This window comes from Beta vulgaris, chromosome 1 (genome assembly GCF_026745355.1).
Source record: "Beta vulgaris subsp. vulgaris cultivar EL10 chromosome 1, EL10.2, whole genome shotgun sequence".
NCBI lineage: Eukaryota > Viridiplantae > Streptophyta > Magnoliopsida > Caryophyllales > Amaranthaceae > Beta > Beta vulgaris.
The window spans coordinates 48,817,101-48,833,023 of NC_079202.1; positions in this window are offsets into that span (position 1 = coordinate 48,817,101).

A 15,923-nucleotide genomic window follows, 5' to 3' on the forward strand; every position below is an offset into this window, starting at 1 on the left:
CGGTTCCTCAAAAGACGACTTAGAAGATGATGATTGCAAATCTAGAAAAATAAAAATTTGTATATTAATTATCTTAATATCAACATTCAAATTTAATTACCATATAAAGGGAATTTATTATATATTTACCTATACGCCCCAATGGAGTAGTACAAATAATACTTGAATCATTAAATATTGTGCTTATTGACGGTGAATTAACAACGGATCCATCTGAATATAATACGAAAAGATAAAATAAGTTTATATTTAACATACGATAATATTTTGTATAATAATAGCCTCCATAGTACACATCTATACCGTTCAATGAACGACAAAAAACATTGGAATTAAATACGGATTGCTGCGTCGCTAAATTGGCTGAAACTTTTTCACGTCTTTGCGATAATATTATGTTTTCTTTTTTGCCTTGCACATCGTTGTTCAATTTGTTTTGATACAAATTGATTTAGAGATCTTGAGGATACTGCAAACAAACAAAAACAATACAATACAAAAAGTGAATTAATATAATGACAATATAATTGCCAAATGAAAGCCAAAACAAAAATAATTTGTTAATATACTAATTGATTAAATTTAGAATAATAATATTTTATTATGACTATATCATAAGTAATCATAGTATCACAAATAAATTAATATTGAGAGGGTTAAAGATAAAATGTTTACATATAAATTCTTTTTAAAATCCATGTTTTTTTACATTAAAATAGACTGCTTTCATTAAATTAACCTATATATTATTTGTTTTATTTTAAAAACATAGAATAACATTAGTAACATACCGTTTGACTATGTACAAAATATCAAATTATAAGCTAACATGTAGTGATTATACTTAGTCAAGACAACATTTATAAGCAACCTTTCTTATTATATTTATGATGATTCACATGCATTGCATATTAACTTCATTTCATTACAACAATATTTCCATTACTTCATTTCTCTATCTCTCTAACTTCTCTCTATACTTTACAAATATCTTCATCTACTCAAAAAATTTCCAAAAAATTTACTTCATTTCTCACGATTTTGTCTACAAATTTTCTATTCTCAAACTCAAATACACAAAATCAACACCAAAAAATTTCTTCATTTCTCACGATTTTTGCTTCGAAATATATCGGTAGGAATAATATGGAAATTCTACATATTTCCATTTTTTCAAAGTTTTAATTCGGGAATTTCTCAAATGTTGATTAGTTATGGGCGAATTACTTGCAAATATAGTTGCATGTCATCATCTCAACATATTCAATATGGAAATTAAAGATTTTTGGTAAGTTTTATTTTTCTTTTTTTTTTTCGTTTTTTTTTTTATGGTATATGTATGTGGATATGTTGTTTTATATTTTTTTTGTTTTGCTTATAAAATATGAATAATACAATAAGATATTCGAAATTTATTTGCATGTAAATTATGATGAATAATGGGTGAATTTAAGTTAAAAAAGTTTAATATAAGTGACAAAATATTTCGTTTATAATTTTTTTCTTCCGATAATAGTATAATGATAAATCTATAATTTAATTTTTCTTTAATTATAATAATTCATATTATCTTATTAATAAAAATATGATTGAGTAGTTAGATTGCATGTTAATGTTTATTGAAAATTAAGGTAAGAAACAATTATTTTTGTTAATTTAAACATGTTTTTTTTCGTTTATGTGTACCAAATAATTTTTTCATTATGATTACATAATTTTTTCGTTATAATTATTAATATTATTGGTTATTATTACAAATGTGATTGAGTATTTAGATTGCATGTTAATATTTCTTTAAAATTAAAATGTTATCTTCAACATAATGAAAATAATAAATAAAGTCCTGATATTATTAAAATTATAACCGTAGAATGTTGTATTTAGTGATATCATATCAAATGTTGTCTCTTTTAGTTTTCAAAAAACTAATACACAAACAAATATGACATCTATTATTACTATAACATATTTTTGTCATATATAATTACATATAGAGTAGTACAAAAAAAATAACTACATTCATGAGCTTTTAACTATTTTAACATTATAATGGAATATTATGGAATAGAAATACCATTAGATATGTCACATAAAGGAGTTCTTTGAGTAATACAACTTATGTGCTTCTTTGAGAATGCAAATCTACTTGTTGTTCTTGACTAACATTATCTGCAAAACATCAAAAAAATGTTATATTTCACATAACCAAAATATTAAATCATATATTATAAGGAAATATGTATAGACAAATACAATGAACAATACATACCATGTAACATGTTATGATTTCTTGTTAGCTTTTTATGTAATATAGATTTCTGTTTTCCCTTGCTAATTTGTACTTCTCCCTTTGCGTATTGCCAATTCCATATATAATTGGTGAATATGGATTTGTCATTTGATTGCACTTGTGTTTCAAAACTTGTCACAACTATGTATTTTAAAATTATCAAATATGTCACAACTATAAACATTAGAAAAATGATGAAATTTAAGTTATAAATAATGATAAATATCTTACCATTTGAAATATCGCTTAAATGAGAGCGTTGACTTGTAAAATCCTCTGTTACTCTTGGCGACAAGTATGGATTGGATTTCGAGTAAGTCTGCTAATCAAAATAGAATTTAGTAGAAGCAATACTTGTATAATTAATAAAGGAACATATTGCCATAGAATAAAATACATATACATTAGACAGTGTTTGATATTCCTGAAAGTTTAAAACTTCATCAATTGTAATTAATAGTCTTAAATATAATATTGTATTGAAATAATAATATATTATTTGTTTTGTTGTTTTCATGTGGATATGCATTCGAATAACATTCGTATAATCAGCCAACTTACAACACATCCCACAAATATATGAAGAATTTAGGTGAGAATCCTAATACTTTATATTATACTATTTATATATTATTTTTCTTTGCTTTAAAAAATGATTACTAAACCGTTTATAATTAGTTTTTATAAGAAATGTTTGATATTCCATCAATATCGTGAAATGTTAAATGTAATAATTAGTTATTGTAATTTGTTTATAGTTTAATTGTAATCTAATAATTAGTTATATTGTATTTATTGGGAAGAAGATGGAATATCATATATTCATATATAAAACCTAACTATAAACGGTTTGATGAATACATACTGTATGATATGCATGTCGTTTCGAACCCCTTCCCTTCTTAACATGACCGTATTGATTTGATGCACTTGGATCATCATTTTCATTATTCATTTCGAATTGGTGAATGAATTGAAATGCTAAAAATAAATAATCATAGTATATCTTAATGTATTATTTGAATGAAATTATAAACTATGAAAATTGATATACATATAAAATATATATTATGTAATAGGAATACATATCTACGTATAGTTGGCAAATATTTCAATCTGATTTTAGCCTTAATTTTAGTTATCAAATATTACCTAGCTAAGATTAGGTTAAATTATCATGTAATAAATATGGAAGGTTTATGCAACCTTTTAATTTTTTTTTTGTCAACCTTAGAATCATAACAGATATTATAAGATAAATTACCTTAAATTAGACATACTTCCTGTTAATACACACATTTAAAATTTTAACCTTTATTAAATATACAATACTACTAAGTATTTATATATTAACGTTGAAATAATTGAATTTAGTCCTCAATATATTATTAGTCGATTTTAATAATTATTTTGATTAGTCTAAGTTATATTGAAATAAGGCGTGAGAGTAAACTATGAAAAAACGTTTATAATAACAAACATATTTCCGGTATAATAAATTTTCGAGACACAAATTTTAAATGCATTAAATCATTATATTATAAGTACGAAAATATAATTATACTTAATATAAATGATAAAAAGAACATAAGTTCTCGATTACACTTGCAAGAATCACATAATATTCTATGATCATCTGAAACTTCGTAGTAACATTCATGATCTTCAAAAAGATTTCTATCCAGCTTACATGCTTGTTCTCTATCACATAAATAAAATCCTGATTCAAGAGACATCTTATTTTTTATCCATACTCCCGAAAAATTAGAAGGATTTTCTTCCTACATTCTACAATCTCCTTCAAATCCATTTTCATCAACGTACTTGGTATCATTTTGAAACCAACTTCCTTGTAACTCGCTTTTGACTACAAAGATATATAAGTCCCAACAAATAAGTTGCAACTAAATATCCTTCATTTGATGCTTTCTCGAAAAATGAAATACCATCTTCTATCCTCAAATCAGTAAAAAAGTATGCCTATAAACAAACATATAGATATATGAATAAACCAATATAAAGTATACTTGAAATAAAAAATCAAATAACATACACTTTATAATGTGAATGTAAAGAACTATAAATTTATAAATATTATGAATAACTCTTGTAGAAAAAATTACCATTCCAACTCGAACAATAGCCTCAACGTTGTTGCACTCTAAACATCGTGTAAATATGAAATCCATCTTATTATGTAATCCCAAGATAATCTTAGCAAGCTTTCTATTGATAACTTTTGTAGAACTTTCTTATCTTCACAAATAATATTGAGTGTCTTGCAACTATATCAAAAAAATGATTATCTTAACACATTATTTATAAATGATATTATAGAAACGTATGAATAATTAGTGTTCATCGTTCATACCTTAATTTGCACCTAAATAAATCTCTGATAGAATTAGCTCCAACACGTGAAATAATATCAACAACGATTTCTGTGGGAAGCGTTCCATTATACATATATTATCAAACTTCATACTAAGAATTAGTTTATACTGTTTGGCTTAATAAAATTATAAATCATATAAGTTGTATAAATAATTTATTTTTAAGTACAACACATTTAGCAATCGAGAAGACATTATATATATGCATCATGCACGAAATCTTATCAAACGTATACTACACAATATTTTATGCAATAAATAAATTGTCATAAGATTTGATATTGTGAATCTTGATATTTTCGTATATAAAATATATCATAACATATGTGAAATTTTAAAAATGTGCAATTATACTTATGTTAACTAAATATATGACTTATTCGAAATCAATTTGAAAACGGCAATTTGTAATTGACAGATATTTTTTTACATTTACTTACTTGTTTTGAAAAAGAAAAAAAAATCGGATACTAATCAAATCAAATATTAAATATTTAGAATTTTTTTACTAACAAATTTAATTGAAATTTACGTTATTATTGATGAGAGGATATGGATACAATGCGTAAACAATATAATAAAAAACTTTATTAAAAAATCTATATCTACATATTATTATGACATAAATGATAGGAAGAATAAAATTTCACGATTACATTTGCAAGCGTTACATAGTATTATAGGTTCATATGAAACTATATAAAAGGAATTAGCACCTTCCCAAAGGTTCCTTTCACTCACATTTATATTGTTATAGCATACAAAAATCTGATTGAATAGTGATTTTATTTTCTATCCATATTGTAGAAAAATGATAGCGAATTTTCTTCCTACATTCGACAATCCCTTCCAATCCATCTTAATTAGTGTATCTGGTATCATTAAAAACCAACTTCCTTAGAATTCACATCTTCACTGCATAGATTTATTAGGCCAATAAATAGGTTGCAACTAAATAGCCTTCATTTGATGCTTTTTTAAAACTTGCAATACCCTCTTTAATCTTCATTTGAGTAAAATATTGTACCTGGAAGAATTAATAAAATATTAATTATCAACATAATATATACAATAACTTAAATGATGTTTATAATTAATTTATCAAAAAACAGTTACCATTCCAACTCGTAGAATAGCCTCAAAATTGTTACACTCCAAACATTGTGCAAACAAATCATCAATCTTATAATGTAATCCCACGATAAGTCTAGCAAGCTTTCAATAGATAGTTTTTGTAGAACTTTTTCATCGTCACAATATCATTAAGTGTCTTGCAACTACATTTAGAAAAATAATAATAATTATATAGATGTTATATATACGTAATTTACAAAAATCTCAATCAATTGCTAAACATATAACGTACCTTATCTTGCACCTAAATAAATCAGCAATAGAAATAGCTCCAAGACGTGAAATTATATCTATAATAATTCTTGGGGAAGACATTTTAGTATACATTTTTTTACTAACTTACGTTTCATAATATGAGTTTTTTGTTTTAACTAAAGTGATTTGGTAATTTTGAATCTATTAAATTGTGAAATGAACTTATGTATATATAACACGAAATATATTGGCCACGATTTTGGTGTATAGATTTTCGGAATAATGAATATTCGAAAAAATTTCAAATTTACGTTTCATAAATGTACGTTGGAATTAATTAAATTTCAAATTTCCGAAACACAATTAGCTTTATTTGAAATACGTTTTTTGCAATTATTATGAATTAATAAGTAAGATGTTACCATTTTATCAACTTAGATGCTTTTTTTGTAGGGTCAAACATAAATATTCGAATATTGTACTGTGCAAGTAAACACCTTAACACAGAAGGCAACATTAGGATCTACATGATAAATAATAAAAATTAATATAGATATAATACCTCCATCATTTCGTACGGCTAAGGCACATCCTATAATACAAATAGGTTCATCTATACTTTCATGTTCTTCAATTTGAGTAGTAAGTTTGATCTTCATAGCTATATAATGAACAATATGTACAAAGAGGAATTATATAGAATACATTTCAAACTAATATATAACATATATAAGACTTAATGCAACTATAAATACAATACCTTTCATCAATAACTATTAACTCTCGTACGCGAAATGAAACGATAATTCCAAATATATCTAAAACGAAATGAAAAGACAATTTAATAACAAAAATTTTATAATAGTTTATAAAAAGAATAAAAAAGTTTATATATTACCTACTATATGATTAACCTTTTCGACTGTTTTATCGTATATTGTATCCAAGCGTAATATTGATCTTTGAAGAATAATCATTCTTACTTGTAATGAAAAGACTCATAATTGTTTATATGATGTTCGAACAAAACGTATTATTAAAGTTGAACAAAGTATAAATTAATGATTGATGTTTGTTTATATTGTATTATATATATATATAAATGAAGTATTTCGTGGAATGAATCTCTAAAACCAATCTTATTTGATTGATATATTAGGATAACGACAATCAAATCGTATATGAAGTGTTTAGATTGATAATAACAAATTGTCATACAAAATAGTGCAATTTTTTTCATGGATAAATATAAACAATAATAAACGAACACAAACTTATAATATGAAGTGTTTATTTAATTATTCATAAAATCGTGATATACATATTTCATAAATAAATCCGTTTAATGTGTAAAAATTTATATTTTCATATCATAAATGACTTAAATTGTCATTAAATAAATAACAATATTTGTTAATAAATATTTAATCATATATAGTAAAAATTCGTAATTGTCAAGTAGTATAAGAACAATAAATTTAAACTTGGAAACATATTTTACATTGATGGTAAGAAAGATACAATAAGGTAGTCTAAGAACAAATCTAGTGCATCCTTTAACTCATAACAAAATACATAATCAAATAAAACATAACACACAACTAACATAAAAACCAACTACAAATGATGAAAATGACTACATTAGAGATATAAACTCTTAATTAATCAATAGATTGTAAAACACCAACTTCAATCATCACCTCTCCATTCATCATGATAATATTCAACAATACTCCTTGCTTCTTGAGAAGCAAGTTCAATTTGGTTGCGAAAATAGGTAATTTGCCTCATATAACTCATTGTTTCCATCCTTCATACTCTTCTAATTTACGTAATTTATAAACTGCATTAGAAAGTTTTTGATCAATTGTCGACCAATACTCTAAGAATTGGAAAGTAGCCTCCATAACTTCTACTATATGCTTAGCTATTTTAGGACCATTAGTATGATGTGGTTAAATTGGAAAAGTTTGATAATAATAGGTGAAATGGTAATTTTTAGGAAATGTATAAGTAACAAAAATTTCAAACTTACCTTATTTATAGTAGGGTTGGCCGAAATTCATGGCTTATGGCAATTTAATACATGTTGGTGGAAGTAGATATGAATTGATAAGGATTGACCAAGTGTGGTCAAAATTGAAAATGACATTATTGCATGAACTACACATTATGTATATTTGCATTGAATAAGTTGGAAGGAAAAGTTATTACTAAGAACAATTACATAATTTTTTTCGGATATTCATATATATATATATAATTATATATATATTTTTAAAAAAAAGCCTCATAAAAAACGAATTTGTTGAGTGACATATAAAATGTTTGTATAAGTTGGTATGACATGTATAAGCATTGACCAATTGGAGTCAAATTTTATAATGACAACTAATATAAATGTAGTAAAACATAAATAGAAACATAAACCTAACTTCTTATTCCATTGAAATTTAGATGAGAAATATTACGTAATTAAGATAATACAACGTAAAAAACAAAATTCAACTACACTTTAATTTGATAATAATCCAACAATATGCTTTTGAAGTTGGTATTACACCACCATCGTTCATGTTGATTTCTTCAATTGGATATCGACATACGTAATGAGCTCGTGGAGGATTGCAATGAAGGAAATGTAGTATCATATATTCTAGATCAATATAAATCCTAGAATCTCTATTGTAGAGAACACATACTCCGTCATATTCCAATCATCTGAATACAACCCTTCAGGATTCGTAACATTCTTGCCAACTTTATAAGATTTAATATCACCGGAACGAAACATTGTTAGTAACATACCTTGATGATCAAAAAAATTAGAATGTTCAACTTTTGGATGCCAAGTCTTAACTTTTGGTGAAAAAGGTGAGTCTAAAGAAAAATAGTCATTCATCATACTATTACAAAATGAATGTACACGTTTTTAAAATAATATAATTTTTATAGTGTGTAAGGTGGAATAAAAATAATAAGCTTAGTTATAGAAAACCTTACATAATTAATACGATTAATTAATGTTTTCCATATTAAACGTATATGAGAGTACAAATAATTTCGTTCATAACATAAATGGAGTAAATCCCAAAATTACGTTATCTAATTAGGAATGATTTTGATATATGTTATGAAATTGAACTTGATTATATAATTTAAGTAATTCAAAGTTTAAATAATATTAATTGATATTTTTCGTATGAAACAAAGATTATACTTCAAAATACTTTCCATATTAAATTTAAAGTTAGTCAATCCCCAAAATCAGCTATCTATTTAGGAATGATTTTTATATATGTTATGAAATTGAACATGATTAAATACTTAAATTAATTAAAGTTTGAATTAGAATAATTGATTTTTTCCATTGAAAACGAAAGTATGATTTAGTCAATCTAAAAAATATTCGTTTATTCATATTAGGAATGATTTTGATAGATGTTATGAAATTGAACATGATTATATAATTTAAGTAATTCAAAATTTAAATAATATAGAATGATATTTTCCATATTAAACGAATAGGTTAAGTGGTAATTTTTAGGAGATGTTTAGGTAAAAAAATTAGCAAATTTACCTTATTTATAATAGGTTGGCCGAATTATTATGATTAAGGCAATTATTACATATTGGTGGAATAGATATGAATTGATAAGGATTGACAAAGTGTGGTCAAAATTGAAAATGACATTGTTGCATGAAGTACACATTAGTTAGATTTGACTAAAACCGTTTTTTTTTTTTTGAATTGAATATGTTGGAAGCAACATTAGTTATTAAGGAAATATGTTATGTCCTCAATAATTTTCGGATCTTCATATATATAGATACTTATATATATTCTTTAAAAAAACCTCATTAGTAATTCTAAAAAACGAAATATTGAGGAACATATAATGAATGTTTGATATAAGTTGGTATGACATTTAAAATCATTGACCAATTGGAGTCAAAGTTGAAAATAACAACTAATACATCAGTGCTAGAATAATAAAATTAATAACTTAAATAAAAATATGAGATTAGAAAGGATAGTAGCTATGTTATTCAATACATAATCTAATTTTTTATCCCAACACCTTTGATTACATTACTGATTTATTAGATCATCCAAATACTGAACTGTTCTCCTTGCTTCTGTTGTTGCAAGTTCAATCTTATTACGAAAGGAGATAATCATACCAACATAACCCATGGTTTCCAGATCTTCTTCTTCTAATTTCTCTAGTGCTTTTAGAGAATTTGCAATCTGCTCATCAATGGCAGACCATGCTTCAAATATATTCCATCATAGCATCATTAATTATTGACATGTTCAGCAATTTTAGGATCCATCTAATAGAGTAATTCCGTTTTTTCAAAAGTAGATGGCTACCAATATTAGACAATTTTTTGAACTTGTTGTTTTTGTTTAGTGTGGTTGTGCAAAAAACCGGTTTAGTATTATGCATTTTATAGGCATGAAAACATCATTTGATGAATTGCATGCATTAGGTGGTAGTTCATATTTAATGTTTTGCATGCATTGGTTGGTAATTCATAATTTAATGTATTGCATGGACTAATAATATAATCTAACCATGAGAAATATCCTAAAAAACGTTTTTCTTATAGTTTGTGAGATTGAACTCGATTAATTAATAAATCTTATATCAATTAACATTAATTTATATTTTTAATATTAAACGTATTTTATGATTTTCACCATAATTTAATAATCAATGCAAAATCCGAAAACAAAAAGAAAGCAACTATATATATATATATATTATTATGAAAAAAGTGATTAGTAAGTAACTATTATATTATAACAATTTATAATATGCATATTATACACGAAATAATGTATAATCGAATAATATATTATTATCATAAATACTCATTGCACCTAAATAGATTAGAACATAAAAATAAAAACAAACATTATAAATAACTACGAATAATACAAAACATTCTAACATAACCGAACGTATATGAGAATACACAATAATTTCGTTCATAACATAAATGGAGTCAATCCCAAAATCACGTTATCTAATTAGGAATGATTTTGATATATGTTATGAAATTGAACTTGATTATATAATTTAAGTAATTCAAAGTTTAAAGAATATTAATTGATATTTTCCGTATTAAACAAACATTATACTTCAAAATACTTTCCATATTAAATTTTAAATTAGTCAATCCCCAAAATCACGTTATCTATTTAGGAATGATTTTTATATATGTTATGAAATTGAACATGATTAAATACTTAAATTAATTAAAGTTTGAATTAGAATAATTGATTTTTTCCATTGAAATCGAAAGTATGATTTAGTCAATCCAAAAAATATTCGTTTATTCATATTAGGAATAAGTTTCATAGATGTTATGAAATTGAACATGATTATATAATTTAATTAATTCAAAATTTAAATAATATAGAATGATATTTTACATATTAAACGAAAAGGTTAAGTGGTAATTTTTAGGAGATGTTTAGCTAACAAAATTAGCAAATTTACCTTATTTATAATAGGTTGGCCGAATTATTATGATTAAGGCAATTTATTACATATTGGTGGAAGTAGATATGAATTGATAAGGATTGACAAAGTGTGGTCAAAATTGAAAATGATATTGTTGCATGAAGTACACATTAGCTAGATTTGACTACAACTTTTTTTTTTTTTTGCATTGAATATGTTGAAGCAACATTATTTATTAAGGAAATATGTTATGTCTCTCAATTATTTTCGGATCTTCATATATATAAAATATTATATTCTTTAAAAAATAAACCTCATTTGTAATTATAAAAAACGAAATATTGAGGAACATATAATAATGTTTGATATAAGTTGGTATGTCATTTATTATCATTGACCAATTGGAGTCAAAGTTGAAAATGACAAATAATACATATGCTACAATAATAAAATTAGTAACTTCAAATAAAAATATGAGATTAGAAAGGATAGTAGCTATGTTATTCAATACATAATCTCATGGTTTTCACCATAGTTAATAATCAATGAAAATCCGAACAACAAAAGAAAACATATATAATATATATATATATATATTATATATATTATATAATATATATATATATATATATATATTATATTATATATATATATATATATATATATATATATATATATTTATATATATATTATATATATATATATATATTTTATTTAGAAAAGAGTGATTAGTAAGTAACTACTTATATTATAACAATTTATGATATGCATATTATACTCGAAATAATATATAATAATATATTATCATAAATACTCATTGCACCTAAATAGATTAGAACATTGAAAATAAAAAACATACATTCTATCAATACGAATAATACAAAACATTTTAACATAACCGAACATAAAATATATCATAAAAACAATTGCACTTAATAACTAGACATTGAAAATACGAAACTAATATTCTAAACAACTACGAATAATACAAACTAGGTTAATATTATTTGCTAGATAATTTAGTATTACCTACCAATACTTCTTCATTAATTTTCACTTATTAATAGAGAATCCAAATACTCAACGGTGCATTTTGCTTCTTTGGTAGCAAGTTCAATCTCATTACGAAATCCGATTATCATAGCAATATAACCCATAGCATTCTCACTTGATCTTCTTCTTCTTTCTTGAATTTTATTTAAATTTTGAAGACATGTAGTTGTTTATCATCAACCATGGACACTGGTCCAAGAATTTCAACATAACATTGTAACTTTTACATCTTTGAGACATTTTGGATCCATTATAAGATGATAATTTCTATATCTTATACTTATAACTAATGAAATGTAAAATGAAATAAGGAGTTTTTTGAAGAATGAAAGAAATCGTTTTTTGGGAGGTGATGGGATGAACATAGAAATACCAAATATCTTTATATAGGCCAAGTAGAACCGGCTTTCTAGGTTTAATTTATTGCAAGTAAGGCATTGCAATTAACTATGATAGGTACCTTGATAGGTATTGCCTTTAGACCAACAAATAACATAGTCAAAGGTGCAAAAAGTATTAAATAATAACCATTACTTTATTATAATTTCATAATTCGACACAATTAAGACATAAACATAATAAAAATCAAAACAATATAAAACAACACTAAAAATTACTATTGTTCAACTCTACATGAGTCGTTTCATTACAAATATAATCGAGTAAAACTTTATTACTGATACGACTACAATCCGTACTGTTTAAATCAATGTCTTCAAAATAGTCATCATCAACTTTGTAAGCCCTAGGAGGATGGATTGTAGATCATAAATCATCATATTCCAAAAATCAAAATATGGACGATAACCATCTATTGTTGTATTGACATCTTCAACATAAGCCCAAACTTCGTTGCTTCTATTGATATGATAAGTGAACATACTCGACACATCGTGGAAATATAAACGCCTCCACGAAATAGTGTTAAAACCATAGATTTCACATCAAGAAAATTAGAATAGTCAATTTTAGTGGGTCTTTTTCCTTTCGAATATGAGATTTTAAAATATTTTGTGGAGGACATTGTATTGGTTTTGAGGCAGAGGAGGAAGTTGGCATGATACTAATTGTTGAAAGCACTAATTATTGTATTCATGAATGAAAATTCGGTCCTATTTATACTTAAAGGGAGCTATGTATAATGTAACTAATCTCGGCATTTTTTAAAAAATTCAATAGTTGATAGGCCGAAATTAAGGTTGATTGACAATTAACTATAAATCATCCTTGATTGATAATTTGATTTATTACCATTATAAGTATATAGGAAAAAAGTATGTACATGACATTCAATCTACTATAAGCATTAGAGAAAAAAATTCGAACTTCAAGATAGTTGGAGATTTTAGAATTCGAAAAAATTTCTAAAAATACACCATTGATCCCCCTTCCCTTATAGAATTTTTAGCATTAGAGAAAAAAAATCGAAAAAAAAATTTCGGACAATAAATATCATAATTGGAGATTTTAGAATCCAAATTGCCTTTTTTTATTCCAAATTTAAGCAAATCAACATTAAGTACCTCAATCACCCATAATTTTCGGCCAAAAAACCGAAAAATTTAAGAATTCTAAAATCACCACATAGCCAATTATTTTATTATATTGATAACTCAGAAATAATATTGAGTGTCTTCCAACTATATCAAAAAAATATTATATAACAATAAAATACTAATAACATTAATCAGACAAAAAAAAATATAGATAATATAAAAGTAGACAGTATTGGATATAAGATTTTATTCATAATTATTAAAAATGACAACATTGATTAATAAAAATTATATAAAGCAATAAATGTTTTTCAACCCTTCAAGATAGTGAAGAAAAATCTAACTTCTCTATCACACTTGCAATCATAACACTTCAATCTACTATAAGCATTAGCAACATTATAGTAATCATGTATAGCCACATGTTGCCCTTCATATGATCCTTATTGTTGTTTTGACAAACAAATGGTGGCTTTCTTTGCAAAATTCTCGTTGTGTTAATCCTTATCGTCCACAACATTTTTTTTAAGATATCTCTACATTCAATAATATTCGCCATATTTAGTCTCGAAAGTGTTTTTTTTAGCTTATCATGACCAAGCTTTATATAATTCGGGTAATTTGATGATAGCCAAATTAGGCCTAGCAAGTAACATGCCATAGTGTCTCCAACTTTGGTGGCCTCGATCAAAGTCAAAATCCAGTGGCGTATTCTTTTCTTCAAAAATTTGGATCTGCATAAAAACATATAAGGAAATAAAAAGTTTATTTTAACAATATTAAAACATATAATTAATAAGCAAACGAATTTTATTTAAATGTGCATCAGTTTATATGCTTTTAACAAACGAATAGATAATAAATATGTAATTTATTTTAATTGTCATTCGTAAAATAGATAATAAAAATTTAACAAACGAATTGATTTTTAAAATTAATTTATTTTAATTTTAATTCGTAAACAAAATATAAAAACGTTCCACAAACGTTTTGATTTTTAAATTTAATTTATTTTAATTTAATTCGTAAAATAATAATAAAAATTTTAACAAACAATGTTATTAATATGAAATTAAATATTGATCTTTTATCTATTAATATTATAAACGTTATATCATAATGTAACATTAATATGAAATTAACTAAATAAAGATATATATACAATAAATGACTTACTAATCCAAACGAACCAGTGCAGCAGGATTTTTCACTTCAAGGCATTTCGAGAAAAATAACTTGGCATTACTATTCACCAACTCTCCACCATTAATTAAAAATTCAAGTAAACTTTCTTCATCACATGTTCATCCTTTGATAGTGTATTCAGAATCTTACAACTGATAAACAATAGATAACCATTAAGTACGTTTTCACATTAACTAACACATTAAAAAAATATGTTATTATTTAGAAATACTTAATTTGCAACACATCAAACTGAATGGACTTGTGAAGCAACACGTCCAAGAATATTAATTGTTATCTCAATAGGTAAACTTTCAAAAATATTGCGCCTACATTGAGACTTTTTTCTCATTGCAGATGAGTTCTTCTTGTTTTCGGATTTTCTCTTCATTGCTAAAGAATATATGAGATATTTGAATGTATTATTCGAATAATACACCTATATATATTATACATATATATATATATATATATATATATATATATATATATATATATATATATATATATTATTTATATATATATTAATTTGTAACACCACACAAAAATTGCCATACTAAACGTATCAAGTTAATAGGAAAACATTCCTTATTTTAAAAACCGACATATATTCGAATAAATACCAAAAAGAAACCCACTACAAGAAAAAGGACGATTTGCGTCCCCCCATTTGCGTCGCACAGACACGGAAACGACGCAC